General features: G+C 48.4%; 1 protein-coding gene across 12 annotated transcripts in view; it reads left to right on the top strand.

Annotated features, from left to right (window-relative positions):
- MCPH1 (microcephalin 1) overlaps nt 1-19,950 on the top strand; it is a 220,807-nt gene that overhangs the window by 41,524 nt on the left and 159,333 nt on the right. The gene's annotated exons all lie outside the window — the stretch shown is intronic.

The following is a 19,950-nucleotide window of genomic DNA, read 5'->3' as shown; positions in this document are numbered from 1 at the left end:
AACTGCTCCATCCAGCTTGCGTTTGATTTTTTAAAAATTAATCATGGGTGGATGTTGGGAAACTCTTGACAGTAAAACCAAGAGCACTGCTTACATTCAGGACAGAGTTACTACTGCTGGAGCCAACCTCCTTGCGCCCCTTTGCCAGGGCATTTCTCGCTTGTAAAAACGCCACCAGCTTTTCTCGAGCAGAGAGCGTTGGCTGAGCCAGCAATTGTTGTTCTATAATCCGAGTAAACAGCCTCTAGGTAGGAGGTGAAGAACCCGGCCATTTATGAGGTGATCACAGCCTGACCTGAAACCATCGGAGGGAAAGGTTTTGCTGCTGCGACTCAGGTCTTCCGAGGCTGCAGCCTGGGAACCTGCTCTCTCTCTCTCCCTCTCTCTGTCCCCACTCCTTTCTCTCTCCCCTCCTTTCTCTCTCCCCCTCTTCCCCCTCCTCTCTCCCCCTCTCTCCCCTCCTCTCTCTCCCTCTGTCCCCGCTCCTTTCTCTGTCCCCCCCACCCCTCTCTCCCCACTCCTCTCTCCCCTCCCCACTGTCTCAGGGCAGCTCTGAGGCTCACATGGGCCCCACTCCTCTCTCTCGGAGGCCCACGCGGGCCCCGCCCCTCTCTGTCTGAGGCTCACGCGGGCCCCGCTCCTCTCTCTCGGAGGCTCACGCGGGCCCCGCTCCTCTCTCTCGGAGGCTCACGCGGGCCCCGCTCCTCTCTCTCGGAGGCTCACGCGGGCCCCGCTCCTCTCTCTCGGAGGCTCACGCGGGCCCCGCTCCTCTCTCTCGGAGGCCCACGCGGGCCCCGCTCCTCTCTCTCTCGGAGGCCCACGCGGGCCCCGCTCCTCTCTCTCTCGGAGGCCCACGCGGGCCCCGCTCCTCTCTCTCTCGGAGGCCCACGCGGGCCCCGCTCCTCTCTCTCTCGGAGGCCCACGCGGGCCCCGCTCCTCTCTCTCTCGGAGGCCCTCGCGGGCCCCGCTCCTCTCTCTCTCGGAGGCCCTCGCGGGCCCCGCTCCTCTCTCTCTCGGAGGCCCTCGCGGGCCCCGCTCTTCTCTCTCTCGGAGGCCCTCGCGGCCCCGCTCCTCTCTCTCGGAGGCTCACGCGGGCCCCACTCCAGGAGGACTCACACTTGCTGCTCTTCACCATGGGCTCTCACAGCCGAGCTCTTGGATCAGCCCCTCGTTATCCTGTGCCACGTTGTTAGCAGGCCTACAAACTACCATAGAGTGAAACCCGAAATCCAGGTGACAGCTGTAGTGATAAACATGGAGCAGTCGGGAAGGAGGCAGTTTTTAGGGGCAGACAGATTCTCAGGGAAAGAAACGTCGAACCCTCCAGCACGTGTGAAGCCCCCCGGGCCGCCGGCTCCCGTGTCATGACTGTGGGGACCGCCCTGAGCCTGGCGCAGCTTGCAGACCTGCCCGGGGCGGCCACCCTGTCCCCGTGCCCTGTGTGAGCCGGTGGCCCGCGGCTGCATCCAGGATGGGTTTCCGTGCCCCAGCCTTCTTCCTCGGTGCTGTGTGGCCACTTAGCCTTTTTCCTTTGGGAAAATGAAGGGCAGAGCCGGGCCAGCACTCATGCCTTTGCTGCCTGTCACATGTGCACTCTCTCCTGCCCTGCTCCTTCCCGTGGGTCCCGTCCACCCTGCAGGGGACTGGCCCCTGCTGGTTTGCGGGAACCACATTCCTCGTCTCTCTCATCCCGCTTACCCTCTGGGAACCATGTTTTATGTTCATCAGTCTGCGTTTTGGAAATAAATTCATTGGCACCGTATTTTAGATTCCACAGATAAGTGATATGCTATGGTATTTGTCTTTTTCTGTCTGACTTACTTCACTCAGTATGATTATCTCCAGGTCCATCCGTGCTCCTGCAAAATGGCATTGTTTCATTCTTTTTTATGGCTGAGTATTACGTTTACATACACACACTCACACCACACTTCTTTATTCATTCAGTCCCTGGGTTGTGAAGATCCCCTGGAGGAGAAAATGGTAACCAGCTCCAGTATTCTTGCAGGAAGGATCCCCTGGACAGAGGAGCCTGCTGGGCTACAGTCCATGGGGTCGCAAAGAGTGGGACGCGACTGAGCTCAATGCGTGATATACACATGCACACGCACACACCATACAGCTTCTTTACCCGCTCCCCTGCCGTGACATGCAGATCGCTGCCACGGCCTGGCTGTTGTCAACAGCACTGCAGTGAGCACTGGGGTGCGTGTATCTTTGTAAACTAGAATTTTCTCTGAATATTTGCCCAGAAGTGGTTACTTTAGTTTTTGAGGAAGCTCAATACTGTTCTCCAGAGTGGCTACACGAGTTTCCCTTCCCACCAGCAGTGTGGGAGGGCTCCCTTTTCTCCACACCCTCTCCAGCATTTACCGTCTGTAGGCCCTTTGACGCTGGCCACCCTGGCAGCTGTGAGGTGGCAGCTCCTTGTGGTTTCGGCTCCGTTTCTCTGGTGCTGAGTGGTGGTGAGCCCTTTCAGTGTGCCTCTCGGCCACCTGCTCGTCTTCTCTCGGGCGCGTCTGTGCGTCTCTCTGGTGCTGAGTGGTGGTGAGCCCTTTCAGGGTGCCTCTCGGCCACCTGCACGTCTTCTCGGGGCGCGCCTGTGCGTCTCTCTGGTGCTGAGTGGTGGTGAGCCCTTTCAGGGTGCCTCTCGGCCGCCTGCGCGTCTTCTCTCTGGGGCGCGTCTGTGCATCTCTCTGGTGCTGAGCGGTGGTGAGCCCTTTCAGGGTGCTTCTCGGCCGCCTGCACGTCTTCTCGGGGCGCGTCTGTGCGTCTCTCCGGTGCTGAGTGGTGGTGAGCCCTTTCAGTGTGCCTCTCGGCCACCTGCACGTCTTCTCGGGGCGCGTCTGTGCGTCTCTGTGGTGCTGAGTGCTGGTGAGCCCTTTCAGTGTGCCTCTCGGCCACCTGCACGTCTTCTCGGGGCGCGTCTGTGCGTCTCTCTGGTGCTGAGCGGTGGTGAGCCCTTTCAGGGTGCCTCTCGGCCACCTGCACGTCTTCTCGGGGCGCGTCTGTGGCCTGATGCCCCTGGAGGAGTCCTGGGTGACAGGACTCTCGGCCCCGCCTGGGACCTTCTGAGTTGGGGTTTCCTGTGAAAGCCCCCATCCAGTATAGTCTCGCGCTTCAGGAAGGAACCTGGCTCTCAGCACAGAGGGTTCACCTTGCCTTCCTCGGGGCAGAGGACACAGCCCGGATTTCCCGCCCTCCTCAGACCTTCGTCCTGATCCATTTCTCTTGTCCTCATTCACTGCACAGCCGTCTCTCTCATGAATCGAGAGCTCGTCATGCCTGCGGGCAGTGGCCCCCTGCTTGGTCCCATGTCCAGGATCTGAAGTTGTTGGGGTACCTGACTCACACCGCTAGACATCCTGATGTCTTTAATATGGGGTGCATCTTGGGCCCTAGAATTCTTAAAGATTCCTCCAGAGCTAGTTCTAGTATGAAACAGAGTTTGGAACCACTTTTATGCCTTAGGGACTATGTCTAGTGTAGTTGAAACAAGCAATTTATCTTGGAAGTTCTGTTTGTTTCTGAACTCTTCTCATATAAACTGATTTTATTCTTTAGACTTTTAAAAAAAAAGGACAAAAACAAAATCCTGATTTTATTTGCTTAATGGCTAATTATTTTAGAAGTGTGAATTTTAGCCTTGAGGGTTATGATAGTGTCCAGTCATTTCTCTTTTCCCCCACCAAAACTGAGGTCTTACCTGCTTGTTTTCATTCTTTGTTAGATTTCAAGACAATCTGTGTTAAACTGAAATTTCAGACTTTTTTACATAGTCATGTTTTTATGTATAAATATATATCTAAGGGATTAGATTCCATCAAGCACAATAATTGTTGACCATTTAAAAAAAAAAAATCTTGCAACTGGATTTAATGTTGAATAAACCAGCTTCCTTCGTAGCTCAGTTGGTAAAGCGTCTGTCTGCAATGCAAGAGACCCAGGTTCCATTCTTGGGTCAGGAAGATCCCCTGGAGAAGGAAATGGCAACCCACTCCAGTATTCTTGCCTGGAGAATCCCATGGACAGAGGAGCCTGGCAGACGACAGTCCATGGGGTCGCAAGAGTTGGACACGACTTAGTGACTAAACCACAAAGCAGCTTTACAGGAAATATCTTTCATCTGCTAATGCCTCTAGTGGAACAGAGAATTCTCATGTGTAGAATATAGGATCGTATTTTTGTGTTTCCACATGAGAGCTAGCATCCATACTGTGTCTGTAGTTATGAAAATGGTTTAATCTTAAACTTGAGGTAACACCTGCAGGTAAAGTAGCATCCTTTCTGGGCAGCCCTGCAGAGCAAGCCTGTGAGGCTGTGAATCCTGCATTCTGTAGGGTATAGTGGGGTGGAAATCGGGGAGCCTGTGTGTAGGGGTCCCAGCCTGGTTAGGGGAGTAGCCTGGAAAGGATGTGGTGCACCCAGCAGTCCAGGCGGATGCCTCTCGACCTTGGTTGCTTCTGTTGTCAGCCTGCGCCGAGGTCATGGACTTGCAGTCTTCCCTCTGCTTTGAAAAATTCGCATTTCTCTTTCTTTTACTTCTGGGGATTCTCTCCATGTGTTACCTGAGCCTTCAGTATCCCATGCCTCATGATTTTTCTGTGTTTGTATATATCTTTCCTTTTTCATCTCCTTATTTTGTCCTGGGTATCTTCTCTTTTACTCTTCCCCCTATATAGGTCTGTTTTTATTGTTGTTCAGTCACTAAGTCGTGTCTGACTCTTTGCGACCCCATAGACTGTAGCATGCCAGGTTTCCCTGTTCTTTCTGTATCTCCCGGACTTTGCACAAACTCTTGTCCATTGAGTCATGACACCATCCAACAGTCTCATCCTCTGTCACCCCCTTCTTCTCCTGCCATCAGTCTTTCCCGGCATCAGTGTCTCTTCCAGTTGGCTCTTTGCATCAGGTGACCAGAGTATTGGACCTTCAGTATCAATCCTTCCAATGAATATTCAGGATTGATTTCCTTTAGGACTGACTGGTTTGATCTCCTTGCAGTCCAAGGGACTGTCAAGAGTCTTCTCCAGCATCATAGTTCAAAAGCATCAATTCTTTGATGCTCAGTCTTCTTTTAGGGTCCAACTTTCACATTTGCCAACAAAGGTCCATCTGGTCAAAGCTGTGGTTTTTCCACTAGTCATGTATGGATGGGAGAAGGCAATGGCACCCCACTCCAGTACTCTTGCCTAGAAAATCCCATGGATGGAGGAGCCTGGTAGGCTGCTGTCCATGGGGTCGCTAAGAGTGGGACACGACTGAGCGACTTCACTTTCACTTTTCACTTTTATGCTTTGGAGAAGGAAATGGCAGTCCGCTGCAGTGTTCTTGCCTGGAGAATCCCAGGGACGGGGGAGGCTGGTGGACTGCTGTCAATGGGTTCACACAGAGTCGGACACGACTGAAGGAACTTAGCAGCAGCGGCAGCATGTATGGATGTGAAAGTGAAAGTCTCCCAGTTGTGTCTGTCTCTTTGCAACCTCATGCAGTGGGAATTCTCCAGGCCAGAATACTGGAATGTGTAGCTTTTCCCTTCTCCAGGGGATCTTCCCAACCCATGGGTCAAACCCAGGTCTCTGTATTGTAGGCAGATTCTTTACCAGCTGAGCCGCATAGAAAACGTGGATGTGAGAGATGAACTATAAAGAAAGCTGAGCGCCAAAGAATTGATGCTTTTGAACTGTGGTTTTGGAGAAGACTCTTGAGAGTCCCCTGGACTGCAAGGAAATCCAACCAGTCCATCTTAAAGGAAATCAGTCCTGAATATTCATGGGAAGGACTGATGCTGAGGTTGGAACTCCAATACTTTGGCCTCCTGATGCAAAGAACTGATTCATTGGCAAAGACCCTGATGCTGGGAAAGATTGAAGGAGGGAGGAGAAGGGGACAACAGGATGAGTTTGTTGGATGGCATCACTGACTCAACGGACAAGAGTTTGAGCAACTCTGGGAGTTGGCGATGGACAGGGAGGCCTGGCTTGCTGCAGTCCATGGGGTCGCAAAGAGTCAGACATGACTGAGCGACTGAACTGAATTGAACTCACATTAGTACATGACTAGTGGAAGAACCAGAGAAGGCAGTGGCACCCCACTACAGTACTCTTGCCTGGAAAATCCCATGGATGGAGGAGCCTGGTGGGCTGTAGTCCATGGGGTCACGAAGAGTCAGACACGACTGAGCGTCTTCCCTTTCACTTTTCACTTTCATGCATCGGAGAAGGAAATGGTAACCCACTCCAGTGTTCTTGCCTGGAGAATCCCAGGGACGGGGGAGCCTGGTGGGCTGCCGCCTATGGGGTCCCACAGAGTCAGACATGACTGAAGTGACTTAGCAGCAGCAGCAGCAGTGGAAGAACCATAACTTTGACTAGATGGACCTTTGTTGGCAAAGTGATGTCTCTGCTTTTTAATAGGCTGTCTAGATTTGTCATAATTTTTCTTCCAAGGGGTAAGCGTCTTTTAGTTTCGTGGCTGCAGTCACCATCCGCAGTGATTTTGGAGCCCCAAAAAAATACTCTGTCACTGCTTCCATTGTTTCCCATCTCTTTGCCATGAAGTGACGAGACCAGAAGCCATGATCTTAGTTTTTTGAATGTTGAGATTTAAGCCAGCTGTTTTACTCTCCTCCTTCACCCTCACCAAGAAACTTTCTAGTTCCTCTTCACTTTTGCAATAGGGTGGTATCATCTGCGTATCTGAGATTATTGATATTCCTCCTGGCAATCTTGATTCCAAACATGTGCTTCATCCAGCCCAGCATTTCATATGATATACTCTGCATATAAGTTAAATAAGCAGGGTAACAATATGCAGCCTTGACGTACTCCTTTCCCAATTTGGAACCAGTTTGCTGTTCCATGTCCAGTTCTAACTGTTGCTTCTTGACCCGCGTACAGGTTTGTCAGGATACAGTTCATGTGGTCTGGTATTCCCTTCTCTCTAAGAATTTTCCACAGTGTGTTGTGATCCACACAGTCAAAGGCTTTAATGTAAGTCAATGAAGCAGAAGTAGATGTTCTTCTGGAACTCTTGCTTTTTCTGCGTTCCAGCAGATGTTGGCAATTTGATCTCTGGTTCCTCTGCCTTTTCTAAATCCAGCTTATACACCTGGAAGTTCTCAGTTCGTGTATTGTTGAAACCTAGCTTGAAGGATTTTGAGCATTTCTTTGCTCGCATGTGAAATGAGCACTGTTGTGCTATTCTTGGAGAAGGAAATGGCAACCCACTCCAGTATTCTTGCCTAGAGAATCCCGTGGACAGAGGAGCCTGGTGGGCTGCTGTCCATGCGGTCACACAGAAGTGGACGCGACTGAAAGACTTAGCATGCATGCATGCATTGGAGAAGGAAATGGCAGCCCACTCCAGTGTTCTTGCCTGGAGAATCCCAGGGGCAGAGGAGCCTGGTGGGCTGCCGTCTTTGGGGTCGCACAGAGGCGGACACGACTGAAGTGACTTAGCAGCAGCAGCAGCAATGCTATTCTTACAATACACCTATATATTAAGTTTTAAAACCTCTTTGTATTTTTCAGTTCTCATCATTCTATTTGGATTTTTTTTAATTTCCAGTGTTCTGCCAAAATTGTTTGTTTCTTATTTCTCTTGCATAATCATATTCGTTTCCAAATCTAAGCCCAATAGCTGCATTTTCTGGCTTCTTCAGTTTCTGGCTTTTTTATCTGTTGTTTCTCCTAGTTTTCTGCCATATGTTCTCTAATGTGCTTGTTTGTTTTTGGCCTATTTTCCTGCCAAGAGTTGAGGTGACCTGAGGTTGAGCTCCTCTGTCTGTGAGGCCAGCTGTCCCCATGGTTCACCTGCAGGCTTCTTGTCCCCCGTGACCTGCTGTCTCATCAGCGTGGCAGCATCTCCGTCAGTGCGTCTGTATCTAGTCCAGCTTGACTAATTGTTCACGGTGGGGAGGTTGTTCTGAACTACTTAGTCTGTCATTCCTGGACATAATGGGTGAATTTTAATGGCCATTAAAAATTTCTTTTCTCTCTAATTAGAGACAGGATAAATCCTTCTCTGAGAAAAGAACAACAAGAGACCAAGTCAGCAGAATTTTTAAGATGAACATTCAAGTCATTGGTTGCAAAAGACATGCTAACCTTCCCTTAAAGAGTTGAAAACAGATACAACGCAATAAAGAATTACAAAATCTGAGAGCTATTATTTCCATTAGAGATTTTTTGGTTTAGTACTCACTTTTAATGGAAAAAGCCATCTTGTACATTGGTGGGAAACTGTCTTTTTTAGACTTATTACTTTAAATATATGCTTATAGATTTGTTGGACCTTTTATTATTTTGAGACTCCAGTTGAGCAGTGCCATTGCCTCCATTATCTTAGCTTGTAATGTGTGGGTCATTGGCAAGGAAATGTATTTCTGCCATCTTTTCAGAAGGACAAGCATAAAATTTATGACAAATCGTAACCTGTTTTCTCTTTTGCTTGTTTAATATTGTCAGACATAGACCCTGATGAAGATAAATATAATGTTAATGCTAGTTATACAGTAAACATATATGAATATGTGGGATTTTTTTTCCTCCAAAGTATTTCTTCTGCTACTTCTGTTATTTTTGTTATTGTTGTTCAAGTATTATCAGCCTTAACACAGTTCTTCTTGTAAGTTATCAACTGGACAAGAAAACCCAGCTTCCCTAAGAGGGTCTATTTTTAAGTCTTGCTTTGGAGCCCTCTGTACCAAGCAGTTCTGTCGTGAGAGGGCGAACGCTGGGTCAGAGAGTACGGAGTGTCTAACTGGCTTTCATCAGCTTGGAGACTTAGAGCGAAGTGAAGAGCCCAACAGTTAAAATTACACAGGTGCACTTATTATATTGTTGAGTCGCTAAGGTGTGTCTGAGTCTTTGCAGCCCCCAGGGACTGTAGCCCACCGGGCTCCTCTGTCTGTGAGGTTTCCCAAGCTGGAACACTGGAGGAGTTTGCCATGCCTTCCTCCAGGGGATCTTCCCAAACCAGGGATTGAACCTGCGTATGTTGTGTCTCTGCATTGCCAGGTGGATTGTTTAACCACTTTGCCACATGGGAAGCCCACCCTTACGACAACAGTAGTTAAAAACAAAAAGAAGGAAGAAGACACTACATACCCGATCAAGTGCTTAAATTTCCACATCTCTCATGCTGAGTAGAAAACAAATGATGAGTAATGACTTGCATATGTTCCAGTAATTGCTTGTTCTCACATATTTTATTAGCCTGTGCGCCTTCCAGGACACAAGCTTTCATCTTTTGATGCTCTTCGTAATATAGCATGACACACAAAATTGATGTTTTGTAAATATTTACTGAGTGAATAAAGGCTGCATGCATTTCCCTTCTGCTTTTTTGAGTTCAAATCTTACACTGTTCCTAGTGCTTTTAGCCGTCACTCAGTGATGCCTGTTCATCATAATCTATCTAGGAAAGAGGGCATCTGCGCCGTCTCGATGTGAACCAGAGCTGGTGCTTCCTAGAGCCTCCTCTCCCCACAGGCCCCTGCATGAGCCCACCGCTGCGCTGCTGGAGCCGCTGCTGTCTCATGAATGTGCTCTGCCTTTGCAGTAATTCCAGGACCCTGGCTGCCTGCCACTAGATAGTGCGCTTGGCTGGAAGCATGTAATCTTGTGGGTTGTTTTGTTCTGAAAGTTTAACTTTCAACTTGAAAGAGCCGTTGACTCACCCAAATGACAGGTGATATTTATTTTGTTTCTTGACAATTCTGCATGAGCATGCTGTTATTATCCACTTAGGAGAACCACCACGCTTCCTAAAGGATGACCCCTTCTGTAAATATCCCCGTAAGCAGCTGCCCATTGTTCAGACACCCTCCATCCCCCAAGAGCAGTAAGATGGGGCCTGCCTCCCATGGGGGCCTTGGCAGATAGTTTGAGGGAGCAGCTGGCAGAGCCTGCAGGGACCAAGATTTCTGGAACCAGGATCTGTAGTTGCTTTGATGAGCCATTCCTGGCAAAGCGCACGCAGAGTTGGCAGTGGAAGGGGGCGGGGGGTTGTTCGTTATGACAGGTGTCCAGTCTGCCAGCGGATTCAACTCTGAGTCCATCCGAGAACCTCTGCTGCTGGGAGGTGTAACAAGTGCTTATGGCTCCGTTAGCCTGCTGTTGTTTTTTTTTTCTTTTCGTGTATGAGAAAAAAATATTTATATAGAAAACATTAAAAAAGAACCTTCAAAGAGCACCACCTTTTCTTCACTGTTTTCTGTGTCCGCTGGCTGCTGTGTGCCGCATTCTAAACACATGGTTCAGAAAGCCTCAGGCATGAGGGCCACTGGGCCGACGCTGAAGCCACTCTGGTGAGCCCCCGGCGGTCCTCTTGGGCCAGTAAAGGCAGGGGCCAGGGTAGAACCCTCCCCACCCCCACCCCCCGCCCCCACCAGAGGTCTGGAGGCAGAGGACACTGCGAGAGGCCCCGTTAGCATCTGCCTCGGGCGTTCCGGGACTGGGCGGGTTTGAGATGCACGCTCCGATGTAGTCACAGCTGCTGGTTCCGAAGGTCTAGCTCACTAAATATGACATTTGGAGAATGTTAGCCAAAGGGATTGTAACCTTGGTAACCTGGCTTAGAAATATCAAATTAATCTGAGCTGTGCAAAACCTCAGAATAGTAACCAGCTGAAGTAGCAGTCTTTAATTCAACAAAATGGATTCTCTGGGAGTAAAGGAGCTGAAGAGAACGAAAAGACGTGCAACTCCGTGAAAGACGTGCAACTCCGTGTCCCGCCCCTCCTTTTAAATACTTGTTTTTTTCTTTTTCCAGTGGCATTTAAAAAAATTTTATATATATATATATGTAAATATATTTGACCAGGCTGTGTGGCATGTGGGACTCTAGCCCCCAACCAGGGACTGATCCTGCATCCCCTGCACTGGAAGTGAAGAGGCCTGACCTCCAGGCCGCCCACGTGCATGCCTGCTCAGTGGCGTCTGGCTCTGTGACCCCACAGACTGTAGCCCGCCAGGCTCCTCTGTCCATGGGGTTCTCCAGCGAGAATACTGGAGTGGGTTGCCGTTCCCTCCCAGGGAATCTTCCCCACCGATGGACGGAACCCGTGTCTCTTACACCTCTTGCATTGGCAGGGGAATTCTTTACCACTCGTGCCACCAAGGGAACTCCCTAAATGCTTTCCTCACTGAGCAGCCGCTGTGCCAGGAGACTGTTCCCGCCTAATGTGATGACCCCCCCCCCCCGCCCCCACCCTCTTCTCAAACAATTAGAGATCCAAGTGCATCTCCATCATTCTGTCTCTCTCCCCAGTTTGGAAACATGACTCACTTCTGCCCAGTGAGACGCAAAGGGAAGTCTTGCTGGGAGGTTTCTGGAAAGAGCCTCCTGTCCCTGGAGACGGCCCTGGGAAGACACCCGCCTCTGCTCCTCCGATCTCTTGTTACGGCTGGCCGTGCCTCCCGAAAGGAGCCGCATGGGCCAAGGACCCTCCGGAGAGCGGCCCCAGAGAGGGCAGAGAGGAGCCTGCAGGCCTCAGTGCGGGTGGGAGCCGTCATCTGCACGTTGCTAAGGTGCCAGGACGTGCACACGTGGAGACGCACATGTGTGTCCACAAAGCTTGTGTCCACTTTACACATGGGTGGTTTTCCCAGCAGGTTTTTTCCCAGTCTTCTCTGGAGGAGCAGCGCTGTCCTCTCTTGTCACAAGAAATTTATTGCTTCTCCTCCCCTTAAGTCTGCTCAACCCTCTCTGCTTGGTTTCAAAGTGACTGCTCTCCAAATAAATACTTACGAATATGAATTATTGGATATTACTAGTTTAAAAAAAAAAGAAGTGTTAAAACAGCATTATTCAGATGGGAAGGAGTTGAATAGAAGAGTGACAGATGAAGCCACAACTCAATCAATGAGGCATTATTACAGCCTCTTAGAAAATAAAGCTGGAGGCATTTCGCGCAGATTTTGGCACATGCCTCTGGCTTTGGGGTGTGTGTTGGGGTTTAGTGAACGTATCAGCGGTGAGTCAGGATAACTAACGTACAATGGCTGAGAGTCGGGTGGCCTGCTCTGCAGGGGTTCTCTCTGCCCTGCCTTGTCAGTGAACTTCAGTTTTTCGAAAACTGCTTTAAAGATACGCTGTTTTATTTTTCTGTGGAAATGTCTTCTGCTTTCTACTTCTGAATAAATCCACTAGTTGTAGTCTAATTCTGTTCATTCTTTTAAAAAACACCGAAGGGAATTCCCTGGTGGTCCAGTGGTTAGGACTCGGTGCTTTAGCCGCCAAGGGCTTGGGTTCCACTCCTGGCGAGGGCACTGAGATCCCACAGCCTCTCGATGCAGCCAAAGTAAACAAATAAAGTAAAAATGTGAAGAGGCACCAAATCTTTCTCAGCATTGATCAGATTGGGGCTTTTTTCTTTCTTTGTTTCTGAGTTTTTTGTTTTTGTTTTTTTTACTGTCTCTCCAGCTCATGGGGTGAAGTCTTAGCACAGAGATGGGACAACAGATAGCAAACTAGGAATCCAAACCCAGGCTGAGGCTACGGTGTGAGCCCCGAGGTTCAGGGCCAGAGGGAACAAGGGTGTATTTTGTCTCAGACATCCCATGAGGTTGCCTCTTCCCCCCAAGTTTACTCCGCTTGTTTCCCAAAGGCCAGACTCTTTGAGTTTAGGGTCTATTGAGAGTATATGGTGAAAGAACTCTGCCCTTCACAGGAGCTGAGCTGTCTGAGTAAGTTTCTTTCTCAGACTGCCCGCAGGGGCTGGGATCTGAAGCCGGTTCTTACCTGCCTGTGGGTGGCGGCGGGGCTGAAAGGCAGGCTCAGGCCGGCCACCCACCCTGGACGCCCTTCTCCCGCGGAATGCAGTGTGGGCTCAGACGCCTCACGTCGTTCTGTGGGCTGTCGTCTGTTCTCTGTCTGAGAGGGGCTGCACAGACAGAGCGGTCCCAGGTGGGGCCTGCGGGAGCCCCGTGGGGCCGCCATTGCCTGGCCCTCCATGCACACCCCTCTTCTCTGCGACACTGGGCGGCCTGGGTCCCGCCTCCTTCCTCGCCTGGCCCCTCTTCTCCTTGGAGCCCGTTCCTGGGTGCAGAAGCGGTTGTGGCAGTCCAGTCTGTGCAGGCTACTGGGACGGAACTCAGCAGATTAGACAGCTCATGAAGAGCATTCTGGAGGCTGAGGTCAAGGCCAGGCAGGTTCAGGGTCAGGCGTGGCCACCTCCTGGTTCATGCATGGCCGTCTTCTCACGGGGAGCTGGTATGGCAGACAGGAGGAGAGGCGCAGGGGTCCCTTTCGTAAGGCTGCACCCTCGTGACCTAATCACCCCCGAAGCCCTGCCTCCCAGCATTGTCACCTTGGGGTTGGGATTCCAGCAGAGGAGCTCTGGGGGACAGAGCCGTTCCGTCTGAGGACTGTGCTCCTTGCTATTAGGGCTCCACGGCCTCTGGTCCCCAGCACACTCAGGGCCAGGAGTCGGGTGGAGGCTGACCCCTGGCACTTTGAGCGTTTGATGCTAAGTTTGTTAGATAAAGCATCTTACAATATCATGGTATTTGTGTGTGTTTTTTAACAAATTGGGTGTTGACGAATAACTCAGATGTTTCATTTTCTCTGTGCTTGTTTTTTTTTCCTTTTACTATAAACAGTTCATCTTTATCCAACATGAGTATCAAAATTGATACTGATGTTTTACTGACCAATAAAACTGATCATTTTATTATTGCATTGTTTGAGAACATTTAGAAAGATATTATATTTTTTAGGGGAAAAAAAACCCTGAATGTTAAGAGTCGCTGTTATTCTCCTAATTAAAAAAACAGATTCACATAAGGAAAAAATACATTAGAAAGGAAAGTTAAGTTACAAAAAGATTCACTCAAGAAAGTTAAAGATTTCTGCCCCAGCTTTCTGCAGTGAGCCCAGCTTCAGAGCATAGATTTTACCATCAAATTAAAAGCCAAGGGATAATACTCTGAAGGACACATCTAGTGAGCGGCTTATTTTTAAAAAGCTGGGGTCTCTTTTCCATAGATTGAGCTTTTTCTGAAGACACTTAAATGATGTAGCTGCCAAGGTCTAGATAATAGAAAATTCTCAGATCTGAACTGAAGACATTTGTCGAGAATTAATGTTTTTTCCTATATGATTTGCTCACTTCTGTGTTCTCTAGGGGGCTTCCCTGGTGGCTCAGATGGTAAAGAATCTGCCTGCAATATGGGAAACCCGGGTTTGATCCCTGGATTGGGAAGACCCCCTGGAGAAGGGAGTGGCTACCCACTCCAGTATCCTTGCCTGGACAATTCCATGGACAGAAGAGCCTGGTGGGCTACAGTTCATGGGGTCGCAAAGAGTCGGACACAACTGAGCAAATGTTCTCTATAGTCCAAATTCATGCAAATATATGATTTTGGCAGTGCCCACATATCGAGGGGAGCTTATATTAGTAGTGATTGAAATCAATAATCTTGGCAAAGGTGTGGATTATCTCTTCACTTTTAAAAAGATTTATTTATTTTTAATTGAAGGATAATTGCTTTACAGTATTTTGTCGGTTTCTGCCATACATCAGCGTGAATCAGCCTCTCTACTTTTTTTTTTTTTTTTTTTAGGAAAAGTGTTTCCACTGTTTACTTATGAAATGGTACCTAAACCCAAAACATTTAAAGAATGTTTTATTTTTAAAGTGTTTCTTTTTTATCACTCCTAAAACAAGTATGTTTGTTTAATTTGACCTCCCTTTGATCTTATTAAAACAAAATCAACTAGACTATTTCCCAGATATTCATTTTGACCTGCCCTCCCCTAACTCACCGCTTTAGAACTTCCAGAAAGTGCTTTTGCTGAAATTAAGTACTGTGTTTCATATCTGCGAGCTCTTCCTCGCTGATTAGTGAATTATTTCCTATGATTATCTCTCCTTGTCGGCTTTGATCACCTTTTGGTGCTGCGTAGCTGTATTTGGACAAGTGTTTTCCTTTTAAGGAACAGCGTGCTGCTATGCTTTCTTTTTTTCATGAACAACAGTGTTGAAAACATAGAAGTTTGTTTTTCTTCTTTCTGTCCTGGGCATTCTATAACAGCAGCACTGGAAGGCTTACCTGCACAGATGTGAGCAGAGAAAGAGCGGGGCGAGGGCATTCTACACTAACGTACAGAAGGTGATGGGGTGAGAGTTTCCACTTCTCGAGGTTGTCCATACACTGCAGTTTCACTGTGTCTTCATTTCTGAGATCGTCACGCTCACAGCTACAGTGTTAAGATACATGCCCTATGTTTATGTTTCTTCTCACGTCTGATGAATCCAGTTAAGCCCAGGGATGAGCCGTGAATACTGGTAAACTTTCTGGATCTCCAAGCTGTGTCCCACCAGCGTCACTGCAGGAAGACAGCAGAGGTTGTACCTTGAACTGCTGGCTGCCTTGTTAACTTAGCATCACAAGCTACTGCAGACGATGAAAGAGTTCTTGTGTCCTCTCAAAAATAAGGAGAAAATCAGTGGAGCCTCCATAGTGGCTTTACACGCAACACTAGTGTAAACTACGGGGCGTCATTTCTGCCGTCCTGTTCAGAATCAGGAAACGTCTTCCCTCCGTGAACTCAGACCATTTCCAAGCGACTTGTCTTACTCCTCTAAAGGTCCCTTTATGAAGGAACTTGCTGCAGTCTCGCACCTCTTTTTAAGCTGTACCGCCCACTTCTGGACCTCTTGTCTTGTGTTGACGAGAAACAGAGGTGGTTCACTGCTGATTGCATAACCCTTCCGGCTCTGCTGAAGTGAGTGCTTCTTGGGGCGGCCCCGTGTTCCGAGCTGCGCGCTCTCCCTTTCTCCCAGATGATCCCGCTCTTCCCCTCAGCTCACTCACTCGCTCCCACTCTCCAGTTCGCCATGTCCACCGAGGTGCAAGGCTGCCTCACCCCCGCACCGAGGTTCCTTTATTCCACCTCCTCCTGGTTTTCTTGAAGCCCACGCTGCCATTGCGTCTTCGTTGTTGCAGCCTTGGTGCCCCTTCCATCTTCTCTCATCCAGGCTTTTTTTCCCAATTGATTATTATATCATTTCACCTTCCTCCCAGTCTTGCCACAATTCTTCCCAAGACTTACTCTCTTCTGAATGTTGATCTCTGAAGTGACTTCTTGGTAAATCCATACAAACTCCTCTCAGATTTCCAAAGGAGCCCCTTTCTGTCCCTCCCTGTCCTGTCTACACCATCCTGTCCCACCTTGCCTGCCAAACTCCTCATCCTCCAAGTCTTAACTGGGTCACATTTTCCTTCAAGATTTCCTGACCACCTGGCTGCCAGTTTTGTCTCCTTTGTAGTCTCGACTATACATATATCTGATGATACCTGTAATTTGACTGGATTATAACTTTATGTCAAAATGCTTTTCACCCTCTTTACAGAAGGAATCGTTGTTCTTTATATCCCTAGTGTCTGGTCTTGTGCTTGATAAATTAGTCTAACTTATTTAGTGTCTAATGACCAAATGAATATTAGTATCTGCATTCTTTTTAGGATAGGGTGATTCTGTTTCTATTAATTATTCAAGGATTTCCTACTCTTTTCATCTTTTTATATTCAAAATTGACCTTAGAGGACAAACTTGACATTGGAAAATAAAATACTAAAGTAGAAGATCTAATGAGACAGTTGCTTCTTGGGTATTCACAGTGTTTCTCAGAACTCTGTTCCTAGACATTTAAAACAAACATGTAGTTGTTGTGACAGACAAAATGTACTGAAATTAGGGAGGTGGTTTTACTCAGACTATTATAATATGGAGCTCACTCTTTGATGGGGAGAGCTCCGGAGAAGGAGAAGCCTGGGGCTTCACAGAGCTGGGTAAACGGGTGGCACGGAGGATCTTTGGGCAAGAAGATATGAACGCAGGCCATCTTATCTGAGTTGGTGGAGGGAGAGAGATGGTGTGGGTGATGGAGAGCAGTGGTCCTTTGCAGTTAGCCTCCTCTTCAAACACGAGGGTGGCGGCTTCCCAACCCGTGCAGTTTCGCAGGCACACAGCGCTCAGGTTCCATGTTCTCAGTCCCAGAGAAAAGGACGTGGTTCTTGAGCAGACAACTCGGACGTGATGGTAAACCTTCTGAGTGAGGCAAAGCTGAATCTCATAGCCTCTGGGGAATCCTTGCTGATGCTGGTTCATCTGCCCTTGGCAAAGACTTGGTTGTTTTCGGGCCCTGAAGATTGGGCATTGTAAAAGAGGTATTCCTAAAGTGAAAAGGAACAAACAAATTGCCGGAGACGGTTGTACTGTATGAAGACTCCGGAGCCGAGCCTTCAGGACCCCGCGAAGGAGCAGCTCTCAGTTTTGTAGGACAGCTGGTCAGGTGTCCTCAGGGTCTCCATCAGGGTTGCCCACGGGCATGGCTGCGTCTCAAAGAGGCATGGCCAGATGCTCCGGGGCCTGTGCAGAGAGGAGCCTGCCCACCTGGGCTCCTGTTCGAAGCAGCACCCCCGGCTCCATCAGAGCCAGGGAGAAGGGCGCCCGCGAGGTCACCAGAGGCCGACCGGGATCCGGGCCGCCTGCTGCTGGCTCCCGGCGGTGCCGGGACGTTAGTCTGGGGGACTGTAGGCAGGTGCTGAAGGGAACCAGAAACACTGGAGATTCAGTAAGGACTGGCAGTTTGGGCAAGGCAGTAGGACCTGAGCCAGGGTGCAGCTAAGGATGGAAACTGGTTTTTACTAGAAGAGAAGTAAGTCCAGTAAGTCTCTACCAGACAAAGCAGAGCTTTCGCATCCACCAGTTCCCTGCAGTGTCCACAGAGGTGCAGTGAACGTGGCTAAAATCCAAAGTCCTAGAATGGTGTTCGGTAAACACTGCAGAGTTTCCCATAGAAACGGAGTTTTTTTCTGTAGTCCCTCCCCCAGTAATCAAAGAAAGATTATTTATGATCGCAGAATTAGACTGGTCTCATTAGCTGTGTTTAGATAGGTGCAGCAAGAATGGTAATTTACCACCTAGGCCTTAGGTTTGATTTGCGGGAAGTTTTCATAAGGAATCGTAGATTGTAACTTTTAAAAGCCTCTTGGGTAAGGAAGCCAAGCCAAGAGCCTGCTGGCAGGTTTCACCTGCAGTGCCTATAAATTTGGGTGAATTCCTTTCTTCTGAGGTCCCCACCGTCTGCTGTAGCTCCTGGGCCTGCTCAGAGTCACCTCCCTCACTCCGGGAACACTGTAAGTCAGGGACCAGGCTCGTCATAAATAAGCTACAAGGATATATTGCACAGCGCAGGGAATATAGCTAGTATTTTACAGTAACTTTAAGTGGAGTATAATCTATAAAATTTTTGAATCATTATTTTATAACTTGAAACTAACATAATATTGTAGATCAATTATACCCCAATTTAAGAAAGGAAACAGGAAATCTGCCTCCCCCCAAAAAAATTTTTTTAAGTATTTTTTCTTTTTTGGCACTGTTTAAAATACTGGGAGTTCAATTTCCATAATATTTGGGAATTTTAGGAATATTCGATTTGTAGGCACTTATTTTCTAAACCAACAGCTTCTTTAGGAGATTTTAAAATCACAATTGGTAACACCATCTCAAGATGCTTTTCTCAGGGTGAGAATGGCCTTTCTGGATTACACACACACACACACACACACACACAGCTTGTAATTTCAATTTTAAAATTTTACTCATAGCTAAAAATTTCTCTCATGGCATAAACATACACACACACACATACACACACACACACACACACACACACACACACACACAGCTTGTAATTTCAATTTTAAAATTTTATTCATAGCTAAAAATTTCTCTCATGGCATGAACATGGAAATCCAAACTTTAGTCCAGATATCTACTCCCTGGTGTCATGAAATTCTTAACAGTTTTGAGCTGAAAGTAGAAAAACAAGCAGAAAAAACTCTGTCATCTGTCAGGGAACAAAGATCTCTGTGGACCATCAACCCATTTGCAGAGATCACTAAATGGTCAGACTGTGAAACCAAAAGAAACGGGCACCAGAGCACTCAGAAAGTCAGTAAACATCAAACCCTTACCATGGTATTGCTGGACTAGAGTCTGGACTCCAGGACACGATCTGGTCCCAATGCTGGGACCCTGAGTCCCCACTCAGAAAGGGTCCCGAGGACGCCTTCAGCCAGGGTTACCTGGGTGGGGAAGCGGGGCCAGTCCCATGCAAGGCCCAGCCCCAGATCTGTGAAAACAAACGCACGAGACAGTTGAGCCCATTCTCTTCAGACTGTCTAGCAGGAGCACGGGGAGCCTTGCAGAGAAAAGGCTGTGGCCTGGGGCTCCAGAGGCAGGTGAGCAAGGGAGTCATCTGGGTCTGGTGGGAGCCCTGGGGAGGCGGGGGGGTGGGCGTTCCCGAGCCTCCGAGGAAGGGCATGGGCCGCCCTGTCTCAGAGCAGCGGAGGGGAGCAAGGGCCCTTCTGCTGCGCTTCCCAAGAACTTGAAAGGGTGGGAAGAGTTCATACCCAGCCTTCTAGGTTCCAGGGCACAGGGACCAGGTCACGTTCAAGTTTGTTTTGGAGAATCAACTGTTCATAGAAAGGGAATGCACCTTACAGGACAGGGAGATTCAGGTCTCAGTCTTAAAGGACTGTTTCATCTTTCAACACTGACTGTGGTTGGTTCAAATAAAGGTTAGCCAGTCTTTTTTTTTTTGTCTTTTCCAATAATGTTAAATAAGATTTACTGATCCTTATTAGATTTGTGCACTGTGACTATCACCCTACATATAGACTTCACAGCCAGGGTGGAGCAGGATCAGGTTACCGTCATTGAGAGAGAAGAAAGCGGCTGAACTTTCTCCCCGTTTTTATTACTTTCATTGAAAGGTGACATGTAGCAAAGGTTACATAGATAAATGACCAAGTTAGGAAATGTATTCTCATGAAGTCACATACTGTGAAGGTTATAGTTTACAAAACTGCTAGGATTAATATCTGCTTTCAGCAGAGTAATTAATCACTTGGCGCTGTGGGAGAACCT

This window comes from Odocoileus virginianus, chromosome 32 (assembly GCF_023699985.2).
Source record: "Odocoileus virginianus isolate 20LAN1187 ecotype Illinois chromosome 32, Ovbor_1.2, whole genome shotgun sequence".
In the NCBI taxonomy this organism is placed as follows: Eukaryota; Metazoa; Chordata; class Mammalia; order Artiodactyla; family Cervidae; genus Odocoileus; species Odocoileus virginianus.
Note: the sequence above shows the minus strand (reverse complement) of the source record. Positions and strands in the feature narration are given on the sequence as shown.